A 22411-nucleotide genomic window follows, 5' to 3' on the forward strand; every position below is an offset into this window, starting at 1 on the left:
AACCAAAAAGAGAACCTCCTTTTTGATTAAAGAATATATTCAACTTTCTAAGATGTTTATTTAAATAGAGGCTGTCCCCGCCCACTAAATTAAACTTCCCTCGGGTGGTTACATTTTGAACCCAAAACTAAGAAGCCAGCATGTAGATAGTAATAAATCTGCTGTGAGCTATTACAAGGTCAGATAGCAGAACACTGATGAATAAGAAAGTCTAGTGAGAAGGGGACAAACACCAGAGAAACAAAACTGGGCTTTACATCAGAATAACATTAGAATTCTCAGGAGCAACACTAGAAGCTAGAAAAAATACCTTCGAAATTCTAAAAGAAAATTATTTCCAGCCTACAACTCTGTTGAACCCAATCATCAATTAAACATAAAGACAGAACAAGCCATTTTCAGACATGCAAGTCTTCCATATACCACATGTTGTTTCTGGGAAGATACAGAAGGCTGTGAGTGGCCAAAACAGTGAAATAAACTAAGAAAAACAGAAAGTGAGAGAGCACAAGGGACCTAGGAAACAAGAATGCAGCCAGACAACACATGAATGCAATTCCCAGGGTGTGGCAGAGACTCCAGGACAACAGCTATCAGCCATTGTAAATTTACACTGCAGCACACTGGGAAGTTCCGGGACAGACCTCTCCACAGAGAGAAAACCTGCACGACACAAATATATATGATGCACTGAAGAGAGACTTATACCACCAGTGAGGTGGATTTAGGGGTAAATCTATAACAGGTACATCATAAAACTCAGCAGTTTAAAACAAAGAAAAAGGAGAAAGGAAATCTGAAAATGTACCTCAGCGTGCAGCCCTCTCTTCACACAAGAGAGGTCCTCAGTGTGACCCCAGCATGGGGGGGGGGGGATGAACTACAGGAGAATAAACACAAGTGAGAACAGGGGTTCTGTGGGCTGCAAAACCACGCAGAAATCAGTGCTCACCACTGCTCACAGGCCTGCCAATCACACCTCCATTGGCGTCACACACCCTGGCCCCAAGGGCTCCTGCACTGCGTTCTCACAGCGCTGCTCCTGGAACATGCCCTCCTCGGGGGTGGGCTCAGATGGCCCTGTACATGAAACCCTCTTTTCTTACACAGCTCCCACAGGTTTTCAAATCACTGAAAACAGCTATGAGATATTCCTTTACACCTACCGACCAGCAGATGTTTAAAAGTGCCGTACATCTCACCATCAAGAGGATGAACATCATCCAGAACAACCACCGTGGGACACACCTGCCAGGACCTTGTTCCCTCCCAGAAGTCTGAAGAGTCACTTCTCCTTCCACAGCCAGCATGTGTGCTAAAGGAGTACACAATAACTTTTACCACTGTAATATTTTTATAACATAGAAGCTTTTACCACTGTGCTATTTTTATAACATAGAAGCAGCTGAAACAAATCAAGTTTTCGTTTACAGGAGAACGGCTAAATATGTTGCGTATTATTCATAAAATATCCTCAGTGGTTAAAAATGAACTAAAAAAAACTGAATGAACTACAACAACATGAATGAAAAAGCAAGTCATTCCAGTTCCAATACCTTGTTAAAAAAAAGAAAAGAAAAAGCAAGTCACACAATAAGATTTACGAGCACATGATTCCATTTCCATAAAGTCAGAACATCAAGCTAACTATAAGTGCTCAAACTCTAAAGAAAGCAAGGGGATGAAACAAAAGTCAAGATGGTCATTATCTCGGTCATTGTCTCAGGGAGACAAAATGGCATTAGCAGACAGCCCAAAGGATTTTGGAGTGTGGGGAAGAGAAGGGGGGGGGGTGGAGAGAGAGAAGGAGAGAAAGGAGTGGGAGAGAGGAAAGAGAGGGGAATCTTTCACAGTAAAAAGATTCCACAATAAAATTCTCTGATGAATAAACAGAATATGAAACTTGCATACACTTTCCACCAAGAAGAGAGTCAGTGTAAGGAGTTGCCGGCAGTCACTGATTAGTCCAAAAATCCAGAACTTAACTAGCTTAATCTGACTCAAAATTGAACACTCTTTCTAGTTACAAACCCAAAGAGCTTGGCTGACTCGTGAAATACACATATACTTAACCCTCAAAACTAAAGGGCAAATAGCAGGCAGCAGAAAATGCCAAAAGCTTCCAGTCAAACTCACTGACAAAGCTGAGTAACAGAGGGTGGGGCACCGCAGGGGAAACAGACACAGGACTTGGAGGAGCCGGACAGACAGACAGACAGACAGCAGAGCCTCAGCCTGCAAGGAAGGAAGCCTGCAAGAGGGATGCCTACTGCAGCCTCCACAAGAAGACATGGCCTTCATGGGCTCTGTGGACAAGGCTGTGAGCTCCGTGCTGTCGCACTCTTGTTACAACGAGGAGGACGTGCTTTGGTGGGGTGAGCAAGCAGGAAAAATTCCTCAACCAAGAGGCCAGTGCCCTGGCTGGCTGGAGAAGACCAGTCAGGCAGGAAAAGGTGCATGCATGATCGGAACAGGCTGCCAAGGTCTTCTACATGACTGCGCACAGGAATATGGAATGAACAGGTCCACAGGAAAATCAGTGAGGGGAGGCTCTTCCCTCTGGATCTACGCCAAGGTTTCTGGACCCACCCGGTAATCCTCTGAGTCAGAGCACAAACAGCTGCTTACCTGTGAGCAGGGTGGTAAATCGCAGTACTGATTCCATGAGGATAATGACTACTGAAGCTGAAACTGTGACTCTCTTGGTAGCTCTGATTTGTTTCAACACTAAATTTCAGAAGGTAAGCAAGAAATAAATACCATTAAACTTCAACAGACATCATTACATACCCAATACGATTTCTGTAACGTGGAAGACACGTAATATCAAAGATGTAAAACAATCAGAACTCTGACAGTGTTAACATGACTGATGGATACAGCCCTGTTGGTAAAAAGTCTGGTAGTTTCTTACAAAAATAAACTGCACTGACTGTACGATTCATTGGAAGGGAAACATCAGGAGAAATGATGATATATATTCATAAATACTTATAAAGGATAGGCATAGCTGCTGTATGACAGCAGCCCTAAGCTGGAAACCTGGACGTCTAGAAACAGAAAAATGGATAAACCAACCACTCAGCACAGATATCTACACATTTATTCACGGTATTCATAAAATACTGACCACTAGTAAGACAGGAATACACTACTGAGTGGCATAAACTATGGATGAATCTCAAATATTATGCTGATTAAAGGAAAGTTTACAAAAAGGATCCACATACATGATTCCACTATTATGAATTATCAGGACAGACAAAACTCATCTGTGATTTTTTTCTTTTCTTTTTTTGGTATCAGGGGTCACTTATGCCACTGAGCTAAATCCCTGGCCCTCAACTGTGATTTTTAACAAGTTTTTTAAACAGTTACTTGTTTGGGGGTAGACGTAGAAAGGGATGCTGGGAAGGAGAAGATGGAACGTCCTAGCATGGTGGCAACGTCCAGAATCCCCACAGGGGTTTTGACTACATAAATGTACACACTGATACTAAGTCACAACAGGTACAACTGAGATTTGTGCATTTCCACAGAATATAAATTTTACCGGAAAGAACCCTAATTAATGATATGCATGCTAAATCTAACTGCTGACATCTCCAGCTTACTCTGAAATACATTAAAATACAAGAAGACACAGAGATGGATAAATGGTAAAAATATGATCGATAGTACAGTAAAATCCTAATTATAGAATCCAACTGGAAATACATGAGTGTTTAAGATACAATTCTTTCAACTATCAAATTGTACTTCCAACTTTTCATAACAACATGCCAGGACATAAAGCAGCACCACTAACTGATGTGAAACAGAGAAATAACACTGCACCAAATACACTTCCCAAAGCGCCTTTTACCTGACAAGGTAACTTCTGAGTTCTCCTCGGTAATTGATGACCAAGAGTTCTGCTAATCACTGCGCACTGGCTTTGTATTCTAAAAATATCAACCCGGCGATGGCACAGCTCAAATCACCAGCAAAACTCAATGCCTTTGAGAGAAAAGAAAACTGCATTACTAAAGAGATGCTCCATAAATAACGATGCACAACTGGGGGGCATGTGAAAGCCCAGTGCCAATTGCCCGGTCTACAGCAGTCCTCCCAGCTCTGGTTTTTTTAATTACCTGTAATCTTTCATTTACTCAGGCAACACCACAATACATAACTTTGAAGTAGAGGGGTAGAGAAGCACATTTTTATTCAAACCGTATATCCACTGCAACACAGACAGAACTCTCCACCCTTCCACCCTAGAGAACTCTAGAAGCAGCTTTCCAATGTCAGCATCCACTGCCAGCAGTAGTCTAAATGGAAAAGTCTTCACTTCCATTCGCCTACTCGGACGGCTGAGGACAGGGAAGCAAGAGACCTGTAGGGACGCTCACCTACCTGTCACAGCCTCTGGCCTCCAGTCACCTTGGATTCCAGAGGCAGAACCTCACAAAACTGAGGCTTCTGCAGAGGAACAGACATCTCAGAAGGCCCCGCTGCCCCTGGGACAGCCAACTCTTCCCAGGAGACACCCTACACAATGGGGACGCAGACAACAACTGGCCAGGCCCAGCCTGCCCTGCAGCCCACAGAAGCAGTCCTTCCTTTGCACGGGCCAGTCTGAGTCTTTCTCACAAGGCTGCTCCTGCCGAGACCTTAGGGCTTGCAGGGCCAAGCACGTGGCGCCAGCTTCCGTCTCCAGACAGCTCCTCAGAACCTGTCCAGGTGCTGTGGGACTCCTGTAACCTGAGCCCAGTGTACTTTGCCCAGATTGCTCCATGCATATTCATTTCCTGAATGAAAACCATTCTCGGAATTCCTGGCTCTCAGTGCTAAACTTATGAGAACACACTAAAAAGCCTGAAAACACCATGAGCTCCAGGTCCTGCAGGGGTCACTTAGGCAGAGCCCATGGCAAGTACAGGCAGGCCAGGCATGCATCTGGGTCCTGGCCTTGGTTTTCTCTGTGAAGCCCCTCGGAGATGCTAAGACACAGCCAGAGTCACAGGCACTGTTCTGCCCACCGTGGTCCTATCCACATGAATACAGATGCTAAGGTGCACACGATTCCTAGAAGAGACCCAGGGAGAGGGGCTGCCACTTTGCTCCCCTCAATCTCCTTCCTAAACTTCAAAAACTGACACCAATCCACTCACATAACTGCCGTGAATATTGAGAATGTACATACAATCCTTAATAGCAGAACACAATTACAAATTATTACAACCATTCTTTTTTTTTTCACTTTCTCTTTCAATTTCTATTCCATTCATGTAATAAATTTGAACTCCCAGAAGTTGTCCCTGCTATGGACGTTTCATTGATGGAACTTTATAACAATATTTTGTGCTATGATAAAACCCAGGAGTGTTCTAAAATTACTTTAAAAGGCCAGATGAGGGAAGGCTGGGGAGAGACAAGGGCATCCTCAGTTAACACAGGCAAAACACAATCAGACAACAGTCAATGTCAAAACCCTGACTTAAAACCCAGCTGGCTGGCTGTCCGGATACCAGCGCTATCCAGCCAGAAGCAAGTGTTCCTTATGACCCAGCTTCCTGTCCCAAGCCTGCTCAAGCTCACCTTATTCCACTGTTGCTCCCCACAGCTGATACAGAGAAAATGTGAATGGACCTTTCCTTCTCCAAAATTCAAAAAGCACTTGACTTAGGCAGTGTTTTCCACCTGCTGCCAGTGTGGACCCCGCACCCCAGCATCATGGGACCTGCCCCAGGGCCAGCCCTTCATTCTTCCTGTGGCCTGAAAATGGCTCAGTATACTCTCCTGTTTTGGACACGCCTCCTCATGAGGGTTGGCTGAACAGCCTCCATGGAGAATTTACTTACTACTAGGCGGTTTACATCTGCACAATGCATCACAGAATACAAAACTAAGGATTACCCAGATGGAAATCCCCAGCTAGATCCTGAGTGTCTCAATGTCATAGTTTATTATATCTGTCTCTTCCCTTCTCACATTCATTCGCTGGAGCATCCATACAGAGATATCACACATACCCCCAAACAGTCACCAGTCTGCGGCGGATCATACCGGGGCAATGACAAACAGCTCGCTTCCCATGAGGCCGAACACCCGCACAGTGCCCGTGCCCTCTGCGTAGGCCAGCAGCGTACAATCATAGCTCCACGCCACCCATCTCCACTGGGGCTTGGGGTCTTTCGGAACTAGAAGGAAAAGAGAAGAGGTTACAAAAATCAGTAACAGTTTTAGTAACTGTGGTTACAGTAAGCATAATGCACCACTTCCGAGCGCTGTCTAATGCCTCACTTAGTAGCAAAGCACAGCACAGATGTAAACCATCACACGCGCTGCCCTCGCCAGGAAAGGCTCGGGGATAGCACACTGTAAAATGCTTACATACCAAGAAGCAGCGGAAAGAATGGGCAGAAAATAATTCCAACCCAATGAGTTCAGCCCCTCTAACACCAAAAACTGAGAAGTTCAGCTGTATCAAATGCCAATGCTAACACAGCATGAGAGTAAGGGAGGACAGGCACACAGGCAGACAAATCTAGAACTGTCCTTAGACAATCACACAATCATAAGACTGCGATAATCAATACCTTCATAATCCTAATAATCCAGCTCCTCGATTCTCTCCTATTCTGAATTTTTCGGCACAACAAAAAGGCTGCTAGCTATTAGAGAAGAGAAAGAAAGGCCTGAGAAACTTTAAACCGTGCTAGGTTTGACGTTCTTACTGTTTATTTTCTGTGCTCCCATTTCCTGTTATTAGAAGCCCAGCACTAAAGAGACAGGTAGGAGGCCCAGTGCCCTCTCTCTACCAACTCTTCATTTACACAGTCACCAAATGTCTTTATCCTACCTTGTGGCTCACACACTGACAGAAATAAATTAATTAAATAAATAAATAAAACATGGCACAGGACATGGCACACATGACTCCTGGCTCTCCCCGAAGTCAAAATGACCACAAAAGATCAATACCTTGAATCAATTTAAGACATCAAGGCAGTAGGACAGTGCAACTAAAAACACAGAGGAGGACATCTGGAGCTGCTTCAAAAAGTTGCAGGCACAGTGAGGTGAGTGGGTTTAAAGCAGGGAGCAGTATAGGGGGAGGGGTGATCAAATGTCTTACTATAATAAATACTGTCTTTTTAAATGTTTACCATATTTCTTTATCACACATCTGTAAACACAACAGAAAAACCTCAAGAGCAGCACAAAAGGCACATGGTAAAATGCAACCTGCCTCCATGAGGAGAACACCGGACATAGCAGGTCCAGCCACTCAGTGGAACAGAGGCCACATGTAACAGCCATGGCAAGACACTGAGTGTCTTCTCTCGAAGATCTAGAAGTAGACAAGGTTGCCTGCCTTTACACCTCTATTCAACACAGACCAGGCAGCGCAAGCACACAGGAGAAAGAAGCAAGGATCTCACTCAGAAAAAAGGAAGCCAAACTGCTGCTGCATACAGATGACCTTACACAGGCAAACCCCAAGATTCCACCAAGAAAACTGCCAGAATAAATTAATTCAGCAAAGTCTCAGGATATAAAATCAACACACAGAACTGGCAGCATAAGCAGGGGGCAGCTGAGCCGAAAACGACTTCTCATGGATCCAGTCCCCAGCACTACCAAAAACAAACAAAACCCAGGAGAGCCACAACGTGCCAACAGCGAATTACCAGAAACACAGAATGAGAGAGCAATCCCATTTACAATGGCTATGGAAAATAGTAATAAAAAACTTAGGAACAAATTTAATCAAAGGAAAGGTGAAAGTGCTCCAAAAAGAAAAGTATGAATTGTTCAATGTTTGTATTTTGAGACAGGGTCTCACTCTGTAGTTCACACTGGCCTCCAACTTGTGGCGAACTTCCTGCCTTGGCTTCATGAGTGCTGGGATTACAGGTATAAGCCTCCACTATAGGCTTCCCGAGTGCTGAAAACCCTGAACTCTGATGAAGGAAACTGAAGGGAAAATAGAAAATGGGAAGACATTCTATGTTCATGAATTGGAAGAGCCAAAATTGTTTAAATTACTCAAATGATTTACACTTTCAAAGCAATTCCTATCAAAATGCTAATGACATTCTTTACAAAACTAGAAAAAAACAGGTTAAAATTTGTGTGGAATCACGTATTTAAAAATGTTGAGCAAAAGAACAAAAACATTACGTCATCTGATTTCTAAATAAACCACAAAGGCCAAGTAATAAAAACAGAATGACATTGGGATAAATATCAACACCAGAACCAAAGGAAAAGAGCATGTCACAAGAAAAAACACACATCTACAGTCAGCTCACTGTGAACACACGTGGTAAGAGTAAGACTAGGGGAGGTTGACCTTTCCAATATAAGTGGTATCTACACGAAAGGGAAAGAAACTGGACCTCTACACCTCAGCAGTTACAAACATTAACTCAAAAGAGGCTAAAGACTTAAATGTGAGATCCAACACAGTGAAACTACTACAAGGAAACAGAAGGAAGTACTTCAGGACCTTGGGCAGCGCAAGCGGGGGTTGGGGACACTGAAAACACAGGAAACCAAAGTAAACAGACAAATGAGATTCCATCAAACTAAAACAGCTTCTGCCAAGCAAGGAAAACAGTCATCAGCATGAAAAGAAAACCTACACCATGACTACAGCATGACCAAAAGTATTTACAACCAGAAGAGACCTAGAATAGCAAAGTCAGTTGTTCTAAGCAGCAAAGGCAAGGCAGGAGGCATCACAATCCCTGACTTGAAGTTATACTACAAAGCTACTGTAATAAAATCAACATGGTACTGGAATCAAAACAGATCTGAAGATCAATGGAATAGATTAGAAGATACAACTGCAAACACACTCAACCACCTTATCTTTGATAAAGGGGCCAAACATACTCACTGGAAAAACGACAGCCTCTTTAATAAATGGTGCTGGGAAAACTGGCTCTCCATATGCCAAAAACTAAAACTAGACCCATGCTTATCATCATGTACTAACCTAAAATCTAAGTGGATCAAAGATCTGAATATTAAAACAGAAACACTAAATCTGTTGGAAGACAAAGTAGATAAAAATCTTGAAGACATGGGGGTAGGTAGAGAATTCATGAACAGGAATCAAACTACATGGAAAATACTTCTCAGAATCAATAACTGGGATCACATCTTATTAAAAAGTTTCTGCCTGTCAAAAGAAATCGCCAGCATAGTGAAAAGAAAACCCACAAACTGGGGAAAATATCTTAGTGAACTGTCCCTCAGACAAAGGACTTCTAAAACATATAAAGAATTTTAAAAAATCAGACTCCCAAAATTCAAAGACCCAGTCCAAAAATGGGAAGCATCTGAGATAAATATACATTTCTCAGATGAAGAAATACAAATGGCAAATAAATACATGAAAAAATGTTCATCATCATTGATCATGAGAGAAATGCAAATTAAAACAACCCTGAGATTCCATCTCACTCCAGAAAGGATGGCCAGGATCAAGAAAACTACCAACAACAAATGCTGGAGAGGCTGTGGGAAAAAGGAACTCTCTTGCACTGTTGATGGGAGTGTAGACTGGTGCAGCCACTGTGGAGGTCAGTCTGGAGATTCCTTAAAAAGCTGGAATTGAAAGTCCCATTCAACCTAGCTATTCCACTTCTAGGCATATTCCCAGAAGAACTCAAAACATCATACCACAGTGATACATGTGCACCCATATTTATAACAGCACAGTCTGTAATAGCTAGATCTTGGAAACAACCTAGTGTCTGTCCATCAACTGAGGAATGGATTAAAAAGTTGTGGTGTTTTTATACAATAGAGTACTACTCAGCTATAAAGAATGATCACATTTTGATTCCTGGTACTGATAAAAAGGAAAAAGACAAAAAAAAAAAAAAGAATGATCACATTGAGATATTTATAAATAAATGGACGCAAGTTGAAACTATACTCGTAAGCAAAATAAATCAAACTCACATAAATACCGTAAAGTCACCCTAGAGTAAGAAATGGTAAGAGTACATAAGAGTTTATAGTAATCATTCCCCATTCATTGCTTTGAAGCCTTATAATGTTTGCATTCATTAGTTGGAATGGTTTTATCCTGGCTTGTTTGATTTTATTATCTGTCATAATATGAAAACAGCTACTTTGAAGAAAACAAGACTATATAAAACTTATATAAGACTTATAATAGTGCTGATTTAATACCTTACTCTGAAGTCCTACTATACTTTTGTCCTTCTGTTTCCATTGGTTCTATCATACTGCACCTTATTGGATTTTATTATGTGTGATAGTATAAACAAATTTTCTATGGAAAATGAGAAAATATAGCAGCCATTGTTGGTTCTCTGTTATCTGGTTCTGAATGCCCTGTAATACTTTCACTCTCTTGAATGATTTTATACTATTTTGTTATGTTTGATACTATTGTATATGAAGTTATGCTCAACTATTTCAAAGAAAGAGACATTATGGTAGTTACTGTTAATTACGGGTTGTCTTATGGTGAAGAACTGTGTTGCTTACATTGTTCTGTTCTGATCTGCTTTGTTATGTCCTCTTTTGTCTTAATCTCTTTAAAATTAAAAAACAAAGAAAGTATTTAAATAAAATGACCACCTGACAAAGGGTCAATTCCTAGAATATATATACAAGGAAATCAAAATTTGCAACAAGAAAACAGTTCAGTTTTTTTGTTGTTGTTGTTGTTTTTTTTTTAACAGTTCAGTATTAAAACAGGAAACAGATCTAAACCCATGTTTCTCAAAGAAGGCGCACAACTGGCCGACAGGGAGGTGAGGAAATACTTAACATCAGCGGTCACCCGGGAGCCCTCATTCAAAGCCCAGTGAGGACTGGCTTCCCAAAAATGGATAAGAATGACGAACCCCCAAAAGGCACAACACATAAGGAGTGCTGGTGAGAAGGGCCATGCACGCCACTGCAGGGAACACATGCAGCCCAGGCATGTAGAAAACGGTGCAGAGGCCCCTTAGTGCATGCCCTGCAGCCCACCCCGGGGATGTCCCCAGCTGCACGCTGGACACCTATGTGCCTTCCACACAGCAGCCTCTGCCCCAAATGGCTCCCTCTGGCCTCTTCCTCCTGCTAGGCCTCTGTGACGGTCACCACTACTCCCTCCACATTTTCAGAGCCAACTTCTCTCTTCTGTGTGACCCCCAGGCCATCGACACACCTCTAGGTACATCTGTCATAGCACATCGCTGTTTCCTAACTATCTGGCCTAGAGGACTCTGGACACCCTCAGAAACAAGGTCTGCCTAGATACCGCCACTCCAGATGGGGAGCAGAGCACGTGTCACAACCCTGACACAGGAGGCTTCTGTTTCTGGAACATCTCTGCCAACAGGGCACAGTAATAGAACAGGCCTGCCGTCCCCAAGACGTCTAATAGAAGTCTCCCCCACACACACACCTAACAAGGGGCTGGAAATTATTCACACTCCATCTGCCTCTGTGCCATATATTCTGTATATAAGCAAAAATACCTGATATAGAAATTTCTGCATTTTGACTATGATTAGGCAAAAAGTATATTTCAAAAAGCACCAGGCATGGTAGTGCATGTCTCTGATTGCAACATCAGACAGCTGAGGCAAGAGGATCGCTGAGTGTTCAAGGTCCACTGGAACTATACACCAAGACCATATCTCAAAAAACAAAACAACGGAAGTATATTTAAAAAGTCCAAGAAGAGGGTCTGGGGATTTAGCTCAGCAGCATAAGCCCCTGTACAGAAAGTGTGAGGTCCTGAGTTCGAATCCTGTTACAAAAAAAAATCCAAGAAAGGTCCTCTATACTAAATCCAAATAAGATGCTGCAAATACTCAGTTAACATTTTGTTGTTCTGCTGTTTTTGCTTTTGCTTTTCTGAGACAAGGTCTTACTAAGTAGGGCTGGCTGGCCTTGATCTTTTTGTGGCCTGGAACTCTCAGCAATTCTCCTGCCTCGGCCTCCTGAACACTGGAATTACAGGCCTGTGCCACCATACCCGGCAACAAAGCTTTTTTGTTTTTGCTTTTGTTTTTTCAATAGGAGAAAATGAAAAGAAAATCAGTTCCCTGTCTTTAGACTGTTAAAAAGAAAAATCAAATTTGGAAGTAAACACACAAAATGATAACGAGAGTAAAGACACCGATGTATACACAGATGCTACATAAAAACCAGCAAGAAAAGGGGCTGGGGATTTAGCTCAGCAGCATAAGCGCCTGCCTTGCAAGCAGGCAGTCGTGAGTTCGATCCCTGGTACCGATAAAAAGGAAAAAGACAAAAAAAAAAAAAAAAAAAAAAAAAAAAAACAGCAAGAGAACAACTTTGCCCAGAAAATATTCCTGTGCTGACTAAACTCCGCAAACACATTTCCACTGTCCCCATTCCCCACCTCATCTCGTATTGACGGGATGAGTGGATTTAGGAAATAAACTCCTCTGGGGGCCTCATTTTCACGGAGACTTGCGGTTATCAACAGCGCATCCACCATCCTCAGCCCGTGTCCCCAAGAGCATGCCTTTTCATCAAGAGCTAAGATTTCAGTTACCACCAGAAACAAAGCCTGTATCCCTGGGTTTTCCAGCCACCTACGATGTAGTTCTGGAAAAGAACGAACAGCGCAGCTTTTACAAGATGATCACCAACAGCGCTTTTCAAAAGTCTTCCTAGAGCTGCTAGAGAAGCAAAAACCTCGAAGAAGGAAGAACCGGGTAAGTACTCAGCTTCGGGGCTGGGACGGGGGCTGTGCAGTTCAGCAGCGTCGCACACACTCCCAGGGCCATCTGGCTCCCCCACACACCTACAAGGCTGAGAGGGACCTGGGAAGGAAGCTGGCCCACACCACCAAGGCATGCTGCAGCGCCTGGGCACGCTCCCCCACCCCGCGTGGCTTCCACCATTCCTGGTTCCTCCACCTTGTTCTCTTTCACGGTCAAATGTTTATTATTGCTCTAGATAAAACATTCAGGCTCTTTTCTTTTAGTTAAATGAGAAGACACATGCGAAGCACTCCATACGATGCCAGCATACTGTGTCATCCTCACAGTGACTCCCAGAGCACCACTCTGGCTCTATGGACACAGGAACTGCAGGCGTGCATAGGAGACAAAGGCAACAGAGCTGTTCACCAAACACAACCCTCCTCATCGTGTTCTCCCATTTCTGCTGTGGTTTGGAGCTAACATGTCCCCATGCAGGTTCCTGGACCCAGAGACAGGGCTCTCAGACAGTGAGCAGATCACGAAGACCTATGTGTACTGTGGATCAAACCACAGACAGACTCATAACCCCAAGGCAGCGATCAAAGGATGAGCAGAGCTGAGGGAGGAGATCATGGCAGCATGTGCAGCCCCAGGGGCTGAGTCTCACCCCCTAGCCCCGTCTTCCACATTCTCACAGAAGACCACGCCTTCTGCTCACAGTCACAGCACAAGCACCCAGCAGGGTAGCTCATGCTCACAAAAAGCAAGATCAAAAACTACAGAGAAGAAATACAGCAAGCACTAAATAAAAATTTCAAAAATGTACAGTGAAAGATACACTGCTATTATCTCCCTCAGTATCCTCCCGTCGGCTCACACACACTAGTCCTATCATCCTGGTTGCTTTCTGTACCAGCTCCAGAATCCTCTTTCCTGAGGGTCTTTCCAGGTGTGATCAGAAATAGATGAGTGCTGCTGCCAAATGCCATCCAGAGGAAAGGCCGCCTTGTAAAAACACAATGCTGTGTCCTCAGCCACCTCAGTCACCAGATCTGGTGCAGTGCAACTCCTGGCTCTTCCCCAAAGTCACAATGACCAGGAAATGGAAACATTTTGGAGTTTGGTGTGGGAGTTGTTTTCTTTTGTTTTTGTCTAAGACAGGGTCTCACTATGCTGTTCAGGATAGCCTTGAGCTCATTTTATAGCCCAAGCTGGTCTCAAACTTGCAACAGTTCTCCTGACTCAGCTCCCAAGTGCTGGACTTATAGCTATGCACCACCATACCTAGCTCCTTTTTTAACATTTTTAATTCTTTCAGGACGTCAAGGCAGCCAGGCAGCCAGAATAGCAAAGCAAAAGACCCTCATGAAAGACGACTCCACAGCTGCTGCAGGAAGTGGCAAAGATAATTCAATAAGTACCTTCAAAGCACAAGGAAGCATTTTCATGGAGATTAATTATAATGTACCCTTTATTGTAAGTATTCACCGTATTTTTATTACATTTCATATTATACTCAATAAATTTTTGCTAAATATATCAAAAAACTGTCAACCCCAGATGTTTTTATTAGACTATATCTGACCAACTTTGACTTATAACTAAATAAGAATTCAAAGTAAAAGAATATGGATACTTACAAATATTTCCTCCCCAAACTGGCTTATATATTTTAAAAATAGTTTAAATTTCAAACCCACCCAAAATGCAAAATATTCAAGGAATTAAGAAAAGGCAGTCACAAATTTTAAAACTTTTAATAGTCACAATCCTTAATATATATATTTCTTTAATATTTATTCCAATTTAATAAATACTGCAAAGCATTGGAGATATAAAATTTTCTTTTTTGAAATATTTTAGAAACCCTTACCTTGACATTTCCCAATAATAGACGTAAAATCATCTTTTGCAGACCTGAAAAATATACGCAAAATGAAGACAACGGTTTCACACTGGTAACTACCATGAGCCAACAAGGCGCAGCAGCAGCCAGGGGTGATGGTGCAGGCCCACGATCCCAGCCCTCTGGGAGGCTGAGGCTGAAAGAGTGTAAGTTTGAGCTCACCCTGGGAAACTCGGCAAGGTCTGCCTTAAAATTACACAAAAATAAATAAATAAAAGAGGCTGGGGAGCCCCATACAAAGGCCCTGGGTTCAATCCTCAACACCACCGAAAAGAAAAAGCAAAGACCACAGATTCACAATCTTAAGGAGCACAGGACAGCACTGGGTGCTCTGGGCCAACAGCACCACTACTGTGGCTAATGTAACCATCATCCTCAGCCACCCTAGCCTGACCTGCAGCCTTGGCCGACAGAGCAAAAGCTGTCCCGCTCTTTTCTGCACCTTCTGAGCACCTGTTTAGCTCTCTTAGTAACTGGCCAAACAGGAACGACTTCTGGAACTCAAAAGAGCCTTATTCACTGAAAAAGTGGAGACTGCAGAGATCTGGGGAAGTAGAAACATGAGGAGCTCCTCAAAAAAGCACTATCCACCAGCCAGTGTCTGACACCACACAAAAGTAAGCGACTTAGCAGTTCAATCATTTGAAAAATTAAAACCAGGTAAAGGTTCTCTCAGGTAAAGGTTCTCTCAAAGAAAGCCTTAGAGGGGCTGGGGATTCAGCTCAGCGGCATAAGCGCCTGCCTTGCAAGCAGGCAGTCGTGAGTTCGATCCCCATTACCGATAAAAAGGAAAAAGACAAAAAAAAAAAAAAAAAGAAAGCCTTAGAGAGCAGCAGCATTAACCATTACCTGATCTCCACACACTGGTCCTGAACAGCAGCCAGCAGCTTCCCGTTGCTTTCCCAGGGAAGAAGAATGCGAAAACTCATTATGAATATCTGCACTGTAAAACCCAAGTCAACAGCTACTCATTTGATACCTTTAATACAGAGTAAATTATTTTTCAAAGTTACAATAACTTTTACACTTTTTAGCTCTAATTGCCCATCTTTTTTTTTTAAGGATTGAACATTTCTCCACATGTTATTGCTTGACATTACTATGTTGACATACGGCTGGTTTTATATTTACATGTTTAGTTAACAACATTTCTTACAAAGAGCATCTCTGGAGTTTTTCTCTGAGGCAAGACATGGCATATGAAACTGTTTTGTTTATCAATCATAGGATAAAACCATGTTGCCGAAGAAAACTGTCATCTCTCACCCTTGGCTTTCAGTGGTGAAACTGCTATTAGGGGTCGACACAATGGACTCTGCAGAATGGAGTCACATTCCTCTCTGCCTCTTCCTGGTCGGTAATTATCTTTCAACCTTATAATTAGATGCATATAGGCATCTACATTCCAATTTAATAAATTGGAATGTAGGCATCTAGGTACGTAAAAAGCATAAAAATGACTCAATATAGCTTGACTGAACATCTCTAGACAATACTGATCCTATCATCCTATTGTCACTGATCAATACTGATCCTCTAGCCAATACAAGCAACAAAGAATGTATACAGATAAAAGCTGAGCAGGAAAGTCTTAAGGGGCCCTAAATGAACACCCATAATAAAAATAGTCAATTCAAATAGAAGCACATTATGTGAATTTCACACCACCTTACCTTGCAAGGACCAAATGCCAGTTTATCTGTCTATTCACCAAGCGAACCAGGCCATCAGAGAGTAAAAAAGGAGCAGGGCTGAAACCAACCACAACACATTAGCTTGCCTTAATCTAATCAAGAACGCCACAAACAAGTAAGTAAATATTGTAAATACTGCCATGTGCATACAGGGAGGGATACCTATTTTTTTCCCCCTTAGAATAAAAAATTTGAATATTAGCACACCGAAAATCAAAAGTTACTAATATCTGAAATTTTACCATGGACAGTTCTCTATTTCTAGAAAATACAGTCTTTCTGGGAAAAAGACTACTAGGGCACAGCTCACATCTATAATCCTAGCTACCTGAAAGGCTGAGGCAGGAGGATCACAAGTTCAAGTCCAATTTGGGCAACTTAGCATAACTTTATCAAAATAAAATTCAAGAAGAATTCAATTTCATTGAATTAGTCATTCAAGGATGACCAATTCAAAGAGAAAGGTTTCTCAAGAGGGAGATAAAGAGTCACCTATGAGGCCTGACCTGTGCGCTTTCAGAGAGGACAAGGTGGCCATCGAGAGCAGCGCAGGTGACATATCCTCTAGTCACTCCCCCCCCACACAGTGAGAAGGGCTTCAGGCTCCCCTCCCTTGATTCTCCTCAATCTTCTTCTCCACCTGTAACACCAGATCCCGAAAGCAGGCTGAAAAGGCCCAGAGTACATGCAGGGACAGGGACAGGCACAGGCAGACACAACCATGGCAGGCACAGACACAAGCTGAGGTCCCGTTCACAGAGCTACCCATCCTTGGGAGCTTTTCAGGCTGGGAAAAAGCAATCTGCAGTACCTAGGTCTACAAAGCAATCCCCACATGTCTAATTTTAAGGCTGAAAACCACCACCCTGCCTGAAAAGATACTTACCACTCAAGAATTCAAAAGCACACAAGAATGAAACCCAAAGAAACCTCACCACTGCATGGCCACTGAACACTAAGCAGCAAAGAGCTGGTGGAAACGTAAAGACAAAAAAATGCTTCTGAAAAGCCAGGGACATCACCAGCCTCTACATGGGCCCAAGATGAGGTCCCCACTTATCCAGAGCAGCAGGGTCATCATGTAACATTTCTAACCAGGAGGAAGGAGGCAGAAGCTACCAATCCATGGAGAAGACCTCAGCTCAGGTCAAAACATTTAAAATCTCTACTTAGGGGGCTGGGGATTTAGCTCAGCGGCATAAGTACTGTCTTGCAAATGTGTGGTCGTGAGTTCAATCCCTGCTACCAGTAAAAAAGAAAAAGACAAAAAAAAATCTCTACTTAGAAATGGGCTCAGATGAGTATCATTACGCTCCACTTGAGAAACCCATCACAACCTGGGGTTCAGTCACGAGAACATAATTATAAATTATAAATAACATCTGTGTCTGATTTTCAGCGTCTCTGAAAAACCACTGTCTCACCTGTACCAGAGGTATTGGCGCAAAAATAATAAATAATCTGTAATAAAAAGAAAAATAAAACCAAATATAAATCATTTGTCCTTTAAGAATCATTTTCAAATTAGTTATACAGAGGAAAAATTTAAATACACTACAGGCTGAATCATTATGAAACCAAACATTGAGAAGGCAACTCCTAAAATCAGAATAATCTAATGTATACACTCGAATGGTTACGAGGTCACATATTTGTTTACATCATCTCTAAGCTTATGTGTTAGAACTCTGAAGTATTTCCTAACTACAAAAATGTAACAATGGTTAGAGATGTCAAATTTAATCCAAAAAGCTATCATGAAGCCATGGGTGAAAAACCACAGTAATTACTCTTAGAGCTAAATTATTTGTATAAAAATTAAACCAAAATACCAATTTACGCTTTATTGCAAAGACATAAAAAATAATAGCAATACCTAAAATATCTCAGCAGCAGAGCATTTGCCTAGCAAGCCTAGTTTCCATCTTAAGAAACATAAGATAATAGTAATGGTGCTTCTTATGATTTGGTTTAGAATACATGTGTGTCTACACACTGAGTCTCAAGCACAATAGATTGTCTTTAGGTTGTAAAATGAAAAAAAAATTCAAACTCAGTTATTTTCTATATTTTCTGTAATGAATTTTTATTATTTGTGTGTATCGTCTAAACGTTCAAACCTTCAAAGCATTTGTGATAATGAAAATTGAGTATGTTAGCTCTTCTAACACCCATAATGGTAAACTCCTATACTCTGGCTCTAACCTGCTTTAAACATACGTGTGCATGAAAATCCACAGGCATGCATACATGCATCTGCTTATATACGTGTATACAAAATTAAACTGAGACAACACCTACACTACTTTGTTTTGTTATGCTCCACTTGAGAAGTCCAAAGAACACATTTCAAAATCCCTAAACGTTCTAAAACAACACAGTTACGAATGAAATATAAAGAAACAGGTAACTATATCATTTACAAAACAAAAAATAGATTTACCTCTGATTGCTTTTGTGATGATAAATGCTGCACCATGTTTACGGTTACCGCGAGGCTACAATTAAAAAACACACATTTGATCATTTTATAACCCTAAGGAACACTTGCTAATACTCAAGAGCACTGAGTAAAAGGTTCCACTCATAGGTCAAAATAGAAACGAGTTTAATCAGGACTCAGTACCAAGACTGAGCATGGCCCACATCAGGACAAAGCTCACAGGACCACACTAGAACTGTTTCTACACCAAAACACCAAGTGAAAGGCTGGAAAAGCCCAGGCAAAGCCCAGGCTGGCTGCAGCTCATTAAAGTATTTCTTTTTATTATTTTTTTTTATCAGTACCGGGGATCGAAGTCATGACCACGCACTTGCAAGGCAGGCGCTTATGCAGCTGACCTAAATCCCCAGCCCACTCATCAAGGTCTATGCAGGAAAGTGACAGAGACCTCTAAGAAGCTTTATTCACAGGAGGACCGTTACAAGGGCTCATTAACCCACGACTTGACACAAGTCCATTGAGTATCCTATACCCACACAAACAATGCTACTAACGAAACCCCACTACAAAATTGGTATATTAAATACTTCCATGTTCAGGCCTGATGAATATACACAAGTCTGACTGATACTCTTCACCCTATACCTAAAGTCTCTGCCTTGGAGACAGCTGGGCTTCTAACACCATAACTTCTCCCCTACTGAGCTCCCAGTACCAGTCAGAAGCTCCTTTCCCTTTGCTCCTCCAGCACTGTGAGCATAAGATTATGCTAGATTAGGTGGAAACTTTACTGCAGGTTCTGCCCTCTAGACTGGAGGAACCAGAGCAGCTCAGTTATCTCCGTATCCTCGGTACTTCGTCGAGCATCTGGGACACACAGACATAAGACAGATGGTCAGATGGATTCATGGCTGGATGGACATATGGACACCACCAGATGTACACGTGGATACATGCAGAAATGAACACATGGATGGCTGGACACATGAATGCGCACACGCAATCACTAAATGCTTCTCTGTCACTCTTCTGTGTTTTGTTTTTGTTTTGTCTTTTTCTTTTTTATCGGTACCAGGGATCGAACTCACGACTGCCTGCTTGCAAGGCAGGCACTTATGCCGCTGAGCTAAATCCCCAGCCCCTCAATCCTCTGTTTTTGACACATGGTTTCACTATATAGCTCAAGCTGGCCCCGAACTATGTAGCCAAGGCAGGCCTTGAACTCGCAGCGATCTTTCTGCCTCAGTCGCCCCAGTGCTGGGAAGACAGGCATACGCCACCATTCCCTGCACGGAATGCTTATTTATTGAAATACACAAGGTATTTGTACGGCCCCTAGCAGGGGGTGCGTGGCGGCCGGGCAAGTGCTGGGAGTATTGCAGTCCCGGAACAGTCTCCGGGGGCAACCGGGGCAGCCTGCGCAGGTCAGGGAGTCCAGATTTCGGGGGGACGAAGACCCCCGAGGAGGCACGGATGGGGCTGACAAGATGATAATATAAACAAAAACTTTTATAGACAAGGAGATTATACAGAAACCATTGTTCATTTTCTGTTAATTGGTTCTAAATATCCTGTAATAATGTCATTCTTTTGAATGGTTTTATAGTGTCTTGATATGTTTGGTGCTACAGTATTCGAAGTTATACTCAAAGATTTCAAGGAAAGAGACACTATGGTAACTATTTTTATGTCAGGGTATCTTGTGGTGAAACACTATTTTGCTTAAATGGTTATGTTTTGACCTGCACTGTTCTGTTGTTATGCCCTCTCTTATCTCAATCTTCCCTTTTTTTAATTATTTACTTTTTTATTTTTATCTTTTTAATTAAGGGAAAAATAAATAAAAAATAGCAGGATACATTATAGTAACCTACTTTGATTTCCGATTAACTTGATTTGAAATCCTGTATTGCCCTCACCATCTTGTTTTGACTGATTTTCCCCTATTCTGCTTAGCTAGATAGTACCAAGTTCGAAAGTATAGGCAACAACTGTGAAGACAATAGGATTCATTATGACGCCCATTCTGGTTGACTATTACCTTCTTTTAAAGTCCTGTAATGTCTCCAATGCTTTGGTTTTATTCTTTACTATTTTGTTCAATTTTATTATAACTGGCAATTCTTAAAATAGCAAGAGGCAGTATGGTAACCATTGTTGATCACCTTGTATTTTGTTTTTACATTATCTATTATGTCCTTTTGATTTGACAGACTCTGTTCTGATATGTCGCATTTGTGTTTTACTCTCTTCAAAATAAGTAGTAAGAACTGTGGGAGTAATAAAACCCAAAGTGTGTAACTGTCATCGTACAAAAGAAAAAAAAAGACAAGAAAGTGCTCTAAAGGTTATAACTGCATAAGTTATAACTGTTTCAGTGTATAAGACAGATAACCATATTACTGAGTTTTTTTGGATCATTAAACAAAACTGTTTGCACTCTGACTGTTTGAAAGTCCACTTTATATGCTTTAATTTTGTAACTTGAACAACTATTTTTAAGACGAAAATATGTAATCTATTAACTAGTGATTTCTTACTCTTTATTTTTTAAATTTTGTATTACTTGTACCCTTTTTCTGTTTTCTTTTTCTCCTTAAAAAAAATTAGAAAGGGACTGCATCCCTTTGGACTCCTTTGTTTTGCAATTACACCTGTCCAACAATCTGGTTTCCTAACTGTCACTAACTTTCTATAGCAAAGAAGATCAAGTAACTTATAGAACCTGCATTCTGCACTTGCTGCTTCCTTCATGGTGTTATAAAATGTGATCTTCTATTCTCTGTAGTAACTAGAAGCCCAGCCCATAGATTAGTGAGATTCAGGTGAACAATTTCAGTGCAACTGCCTGGAAGGGATGCTGCAAAACCAGCAACTCGTGCTACTCTGCATCAGGGCACATATCATCAGGTGGTCTGGCCATGAGGAATGCCACTTTGATTGGTTAGAATAATGGCAGTCAAACCTCAATTGACCAATTTCACCTTCAAATTTTTTTTAACCTTTAAAATCAGAAACAAAAAAAAATAAGTTTCTGGAATAAGATTCTGTTAACATGCAAATTAATCTTTAACCATTAATCTTTCACCTGATTTCAGTACTATTAAGACTACATGAACAATTATTTCACAGTGATTATAAAAGTGGTGATTGCTATCACTTGTTTCATAAAGAAAAGAGTTTTCTTGAAAGAAGACAAGGCAGAGCCGGGCGTGATGGCTCACATCTGTAATCCTAGCACTCGGGAAGCTGCGGCAGGATTGTTGTGAGTTCAAGACCAGGCTGGGCTACAAAGTGAGCTCAAGGTCAGCCTGAACTGCATAGAGAGACCCTACCTCAAACAAAGGAAGAAAAAAAGAAGACAAGGCAATATGAAAAAAGGAAACAGAAAACAATAAAGAAATTTCTGGTCTAATTTTTTTTTTGTAAACGAAGAAACTGATAAGCAGAAAAATTAAGCAACTTGGTTAGAATCACAAATGGTTAAAGTAGGTTGGATTTTTCATTCAGTGCTGTTTTATGTGTTGCAAAGATCATATACTCTTCTCCAGATGCTGAGTTTATAACATGTACTAGATTTAAAGAGTAGAGGAATAATGTTATTTGCTTCCAAAGAGAAAATAAAATTTGAATTGCATACAACTAATTCAAAAGCATGTTA

General features: G+C 41.6%; 1 pseudogene; it reads right to left on the reverse strand.

Annotated features, from left to right (window-relative positions):
• LOC100722210 (NBAS subunit of NRZ tethering complex-like) overlaps positions 1–22411 on the reverse strand; it is a 185600-nt pseudogene that overhangs the window by 158293 nt on the left and 4896 nt on the right.

The sequence above is a fragment of the Cavia porcellus genome, unplaced genomic scaffold (genome assembly GCF_034190915.1).
Source record: "Cavia porcellus strain 051 isolate PalLab524CR breed Dunkin Hartley unplaced genomic scaffold, mCavPor4.1 scaffold_37, whole genome shotgun sequence".
Classification (NCBI taxonomy): Eukaryota; Metazoa; Chordata; class Mammalia; order Rodentia; family Caviidae; genus Cavia; species Cavia porcellus.